At 36.5% G+C, this 6,706-nt stretch overlaps 1 pseudogene; it reads left to right on the top strand.

Annotated features, from left to right (window-relative positions):
• The first annotated feature begins 267 nt into the window (after positions 1-267).
• On the top strand, positions 268-6,164 carry LOC136216591 (uncharacterized; annotated as a pseudogene).
• Positions 6,165-6,706: the final 542 nt, after the last annotated feature.

The raw sequence follows: 6,706 nt of genomic DNA, 5'->3' as shown, positions 1-6,706 counted from the left end.
AAAGCTCTCCTTCCTGTTCGACCTAGGTCTGCTCCCATCGTCTCACTCTCATCTTCTGAAATTGGGACTGAACGAGCCTCTTTATTCCTTCTTCAGCAGATTTTTGGGTTTTCCCCATTTCTGTTCGCGGCATCTCTTCTCATCTCTTGTTAATTTCTTTATTTTTTCATGTTTTCTTCATATTCTTGTGTTTTCCTTTACAGGTTTAGATTCAATGTCTTTATGACCTTGGTTTACGATCAGTTTTGCTTTGTGTTTTGCTTAAGAAGTGGAGTTGGAAACTCAAAACCCATCAAAAACCCCAACCTCTCTCTCTTCCCGCACATGGCTTCACTATCAGTGGATATAGCAAGAGCCACCTCCTTCATTTCCTTCTCTTCTCGCCAACAAACCCCTCTTTCCACTAGTGGCACTGTTAGAATTGCAGAGATATACGATTGATTTTTGATATGGAAGGGAAGAACATATTAATTTATTGAAATATGATGTGCAGTTTTATACTGCTAAAACACAGTTACAGGAGAGTAAAAAATGCCTAAAAAGTAGCATAAAAATCTTCCTAAAAATCAGCAAGAAAATCAGAACTAATAAACAAGAGAATCAAAACTGATATATGACTATTTCAAATTAAAAATAATCTGCAGCAATAAGTCACAAAAATCAACACTCCTCCTTGACTTGATAGCTGCATATTCCAAGCTTCTGCCTGAGATATTCAAATCTTGCTTTAGGAAGTGGTTTTGTTAGAAAATCAGCAAGCTGATTCTCTGTCTTGCAATGAATCAACTTTACCTCTCCTTGTTCTTGCATCTCTCTTAGAAAGTACAACTTTATCATGAAATGCTTTGTCTTCCCATGAAACACTGGATTTTTAGCAATCGAAATTGCAGCTTGATTATCAACAAGTATCAGTGTGCTATCTTTCTGCTCCATATTCAAGTCAATCATGAGTTTTCTGAGCCAAAGAGCTTGATTTGCTGCTGAAACAGCTGCCACATATTCTGCTTCCGCTGGTGACTGTGCTATGACTTCTTGCTTCTTTGAACGCCATGAAAAAATTCCAGAACCAAAACTGAAACAGTATCCTGAAGTGCTTCTCATGTCATCAACACTTCCAGCCCAATCACTATCAGAATAGCCATAGAGACTAAAGTTTCCATGAAGACTGAAATTGTTTACATGTGGAAACTTAACACCATAGCCAACTGTGCCCTTGACATATCTGAGGATCCTTTTGGCAGCTTTAAAATGAATTTCACTAGCACAATGCATATATCTTGACAACAAACTTACTGCATATGTAATGTCGGGCCTGGTTGCCGTCAAATACATCAGACATCCAATTAAGCTTCTGTACAATTTTTCATCAACTTTGTCAGCTCCATCTTCTCTACTGAATTTTTCATTGTGATTCATTGGAGTTGCAGTTGGCTTGCAATTCTCCATCTTGAATTTCATCAGAATTTCCTTTGCATACTTTTCTTGGCATACAAAGGTTTCACCATTATTTTGATGCACCTGCATACCTAGGAAAAATGTCATTTTTCCTAGATCAGTCATTTCAAAAACATCTTTCATTCTTTCTTTAAATTCCTCAATAAGCTCTTTTGATTCTCCTGTAATCAATAAATCATCAACATACAAGGAGACAACAAGTATTTCATGACCAATCTTCTTGACATATAAAGTGAACTCACTTAGACTCTTTTCAAAGCCTAAGCTGATCAAATGTGCATCAATTCTACTGTACTAAGACCTCGAGGCTTGTTTTAAGCCATACAAGGCTTTCTTCAAGTGATAAACTTTCTCCTCTTGTCCTTGAACAACGAATCCCTCTGGTTGCTCCACAAATATTTCTTCTTCCAAGTATCCATTTAAAAAAGCCGATTTTACATCCATTTGATGTACAACCCAACCCTTTTGTGCAGTAAGAGCTAATAACATCCTTATAGTATCCAGCCTAGCGACTGGAGCAAAAGTTTCAGAGAAGTCTACCCCGAACATCTGAGCGTAACCCTTCACAACGAGCCTTGCTTTATATTTGTTGATAGAACCATCAGCATTAAGTTTGGTTCTATATACCCACTTGATACCTATTGCTTTCTTATCTTTTGGTTTCTCCACTAACTCCCAGGTCTGATTTTTTTCAATCATATTCAACTCCTCCTTCATTGCAATTAACCATTTCGAGTCAGTAGCAGCTTCTTTGTAATTTGCAGGTTCCATAACAGCAACACTACATCTTTCATAAATATCTGAGAGTGATCTGGTTCCTCTGACTGGCTGGTCATCAATATCATCATCACTCTCCTCGTCAAACTCAATTGGCTTCTCTTCTTTGCTCCAATTTTCTGTCTCAAAGAAATGCACATCTCTGCTGATAATAACTTTATTGCTTTGTGGCAAGAAAACTCTATAGGCTTTTGATGTTAAACTGTAGCCTACAAAGATTCCTGGTTCCGCCTTTTTATCAAGTTTGTCTCTCTTAACCTGAGGAATGTAACAGAAACACAAACAACCAAAAACTTTCAAGTGCAACATCTTTGGCTTGAAACCATACCAGGCCTCAAATGGAGTTTTTTCTGAAATGGCTTTAGATGGCAATCTGTTCAGCAAAAAAAACTGCAGTGCTTGCTGCCTCTGCCCAGAATTTCTTTGGAAGATCTTTGTCATGAAGCAAGCATCTCGTCATCTCCAAGATTGTTCTATTTTTGCGCTCCACAACCCCGTTTTGCTGTGGGGTGTAAGGAGCTGTAAATTGATGTTCTACACCTGCATCTTCACAAAATTTGCTGAACTTTTTTGATGTATATTCCGTTCCATTATCAGAACGTAATATCTGCAATTTTATGCCACTTTGAGTTTCCACCCAAGTTTTGAACTTGAAAAAGATGTCACCAACCTCAACTTTAACTTTCATAAAATAAATCCAGCACATCCTTGTATAATCATCAATGAAATCAATATAATACTTACTGCCATTCAAAGATGGTGTTGGTAGAGGTCCTCCAACATCCGTATGCACCAATTGCAGCTTACTCGATACTCTCCAAGACTTGCCTACTGGGAAAGGCAACCTTATTTGTTTGCCGTATTGACAAGCAGCACATTCAGATAATTCTTCTTCTAATTTAGGTAGCCCTTGTACAAGATTATGTCTTTTAAAATAAAGCAGAGCATTATGGTGGAAATGCCCCAACCTTTTATGCCAAAGCATTGTATTGTCTCCAACCTTGTGCATAGCAATTTGTTCTTCTCTAATCAAATTCAAAGCAAAGCTCTTGCCTTTCATTTGAATTCTGAACAGCTCTACTCCATTTGAATCTTTAATCAAGCAACTTTTGTCTTCAAAGAGAACTTTACAGCCTCTTTCCAATAATTGACCAACACTCAATAAGTTTTGATCAATTTCAGGAACATAAAGAACATCTGAAATTAGTTTCAAACCTGTGCAGCCTTTGATTGCTACGGTTCCCTTTCCTGCTACATATATTTTCTCTCCATTTCCGATTCTGACTTTGGTAGTGTAGTTTGTATCAAGTTCTCTGAACAAATCTCGATCATAAGTCATGTGGTTCGTACAACCACTATCAATCAGCCAACTTTCTGCTAAGCTTGAAATAGTAAGACACGATACTACAAAAAGCTCTTCTTCATCAATTTGTTCAATAGCAGCTTTTGCTTTCCCTTGTTGTTGTGAAGACTTACAGATTTTCTCCACATGTCCTAATTATCCACACTTGTTGCATGTTACATATGGCCTCCACCAACAGTACTTCTGCAGATGATTTGTTTTCTTACAATTAGGACATGGTGGAAAATTCTGAAAGTTTTTGTTACCACTGCTGCTATTGTTGCTGCTCGAGTTTCCTGCCTTGAAGTTCCTGTTCTTCTTGTTCTTGCCACCATAATTGTTTTGAGTTTTGGCCAGCAAAGCTCCTTCTACAGAACCTTCTTTCCTTATAAGCCTTCTCAGTTCTTGTGCCTGGAGTGCACTCAATAATTCCGTCAATGTGATGTTTGTTAGATCTCTTGAGTTTTCAAGAGAACTGATAGTTGCTTCAAATTTCTCTGGAATGGTAACAAGAATTTTTTGAATAATTCTTGAATCAGAAAAATCAGTACCGAGGAGTTTCACTTTATTGGCAATGCCAAGAAGCTTATCTGCATACTCCTGGATGGTCTCCGTCTCCTTCATCCTTTGTAATTCGAATTCCCGAATCAGGTTGATAGCTTGCATCCCTATGATCTTCTCACTTCCTTCATATTCTTTCTTCAAAAAATCCCAAATCTCCTTCGCAGTTTTTAATGTCATAATCCTGTTAAAAATAACAGATGAGACAGATGAGACAGCTGTGAACAAAATCGATCTGGACTTCGATTTTCTGAGCTTCTTCTCTTTATGAGCTTTTATTTGAGCCATTGTTGGATTTTCAGATAAATCAGGAACTTCATAAACGTTCTCCACAGCTTCCCATAAATCATGGGCATCGAGGTAGGCTTCCATCTTCACGGCCCACATTTGATAATTGGTTCCGTCAAATAACGGAGGTGACATCGAAGAAGAGAAAGAAAAATCTCAATCCATCTTTTGTGTTTGTGTTTGTGTTTGTGGTTGTGTTTTTGGTTGTATTTTGTTTTCTAGGGTTTTTTGAATTTTCACAGATCCCTTTAAATCAATAATGCTCTGATACCAATTTGTTAGAATTGCAGAGATATACGATTGATTTTTGATATGGAAGGGAAGAGCATATTAATTTATTGAAATATGATGTGCAGTTTTATACTGCTACAACACAGTTACAGGAGAGTAAAAAAGGCCTAAAAAGTAGCATAAAAATCTTCCTAAAAATCAGCAAGAAAATCAGAACTAATAAATAAAAGAATCAAAACTGATATATGACTATTTCAAATTAAAAATAATCTGCAGCAACAAGTCACAAAAATCAACAGGCACCTCACTCCTTCCTCTTTTCTTCAAACCTCAACCCACCTTATCCATTCAAGCTACCCGCTCCTTTCATTCTACAATCCTCGCTCTCTGTTTCTCCAAACCATCTTTCAAAAACCCCTGTAGATTTTCTTTTGCCGCCGCATCCCCCCAGACCGAGGATTGTGATGTCACCACCAAGATTCCTCCCGATGATCGAATTCCTGCTACCATTATTACCGGCTTTTTGGGTTCTGGAAAGGTATTGTAATCTTTCTATTTTAGTTGTTACCTTTTCCCTTTGTATTAATTCGTACTAAAATTAAGAAGATATGCTACTTCAAATGTAATTGCTGACTTATTAAGCTTTCTAAATGGTCAATGCAAATGCTAGTTAAAAATTTCCATTTTCTTGAATTTCTTCTCAACTGGACTTAATTGGGCTGACATTTTTCCTTGCGTTGATGAACAGACAACATTACTTAACCATATATTGACTGCAGACCATGGGAAGCGCATAGGAGTGATTCAGAATGAGGTATTAGTTTGCATTGTTTTTGGTTGTTCGCTTATTAGTTAAACCACCATTTTTGTTATAATCATGGGAGTCTCTATGTATATTGTTGTATCATTATGACCATGGTACAAAATCTCAAACTTTTGTAAGTTTATTATTATAGTCCTGCTTGTGAGAGTACGTTTATAGTGTGCAGATGTATAATTTCCTCTGCTAATGTTGAATTGCAGTAGGGTGAAGTTGACATTGATGGTTCTCTAGTTGCTGCAAAAACTACTCGAGCTGAAGACATTATTATGTTGAACAATGGTTGTTTGTGCTGTACAGTGAGGGCTGATCTTGTGAGAATGATAGCTGAACTAGTGGCTAAAAACAGAGGAAATTTTGATCATATTGTAATTGAAACTACAGGTTAGATATTACTGTATTAGTCAAAATATACTGTTCTGAAATCACTATACAGTAGTGACTTGTTATCTAAATGATTTCTTGTTGTGTGTACATCAAATGATGTACTTGTTACACATTTACTAAAATATGCCATACTGAAACCTTACAGGTCTTGCTAATCCAGCACCAATAATTCAGATTTTTTATGCTGAGGATGCGGTTTGTAATGATGTCAAGTTGGACGGTGTTGTAACTTTGGTTGATGCTAAACATGCTGCTTTTTATCTGGATGAGGTCAAACCGAAAGGAGTAGTTAATGAGGAGTAGTTAAAGGAGTCTTAAGTATTTTTATCCTCAAATTACCTTGGTCTTATGTTCTATATGTATTATAGTGAACACATAAACTGATAAGCACATGTAAGCACATTTAAATGCCAAATAATTTGTTCCTTCTCAATGCAGAGACTTGATATATTGGGAGCATTAGAGGATGTTGTTGGGGAATTCAATGATTTGAGTATGACAACTACTAACATCCATCATGGTCAGCGTTATTTCAATGAGTAAGCTGCTGTGAACTGCTTTTTCCAGTGTACACTGAGATGAAAATCAAATATTTTGGGGAAGGGGAATAATATTTGTTACTTTACTCTAAATAGGGTTATAATAGAATGTAATCAATGTAATGTAGATAGTTCAATCTTTCTTTATTAGGCCAAATAAAATAGAAAATGGAAATGACGAATACATGTAGAGTTGCATATCATTTTAATAATGTTTGGGATTATCTTAGGTATTTTTTACTGCCAATTTTGTTACTTTTTTATTTGAACCTTAGTGAGACTATTTCACAAAGGTTATGATTCGCT

Source organism: Euphorbia lathyris, chromosome 1 (assembly GCF_963576675.1).
Source record: "Euphorbia lathyris chromosome 1, ddEupLath1.1, whole genome shotgun sequence".
Taxonomy (NCBI): Eukaryota; Viridiplantae; Streptophyta; class Magnoliopsida; order Malpighiales; family Euphorbiaceae; genus Euphorbia; species Euphorbia lathyris.
Note: the sequence above shows the minus strand (reverse complement) of the source record. Positions and strands in the feature narration are given on the sequence as shown.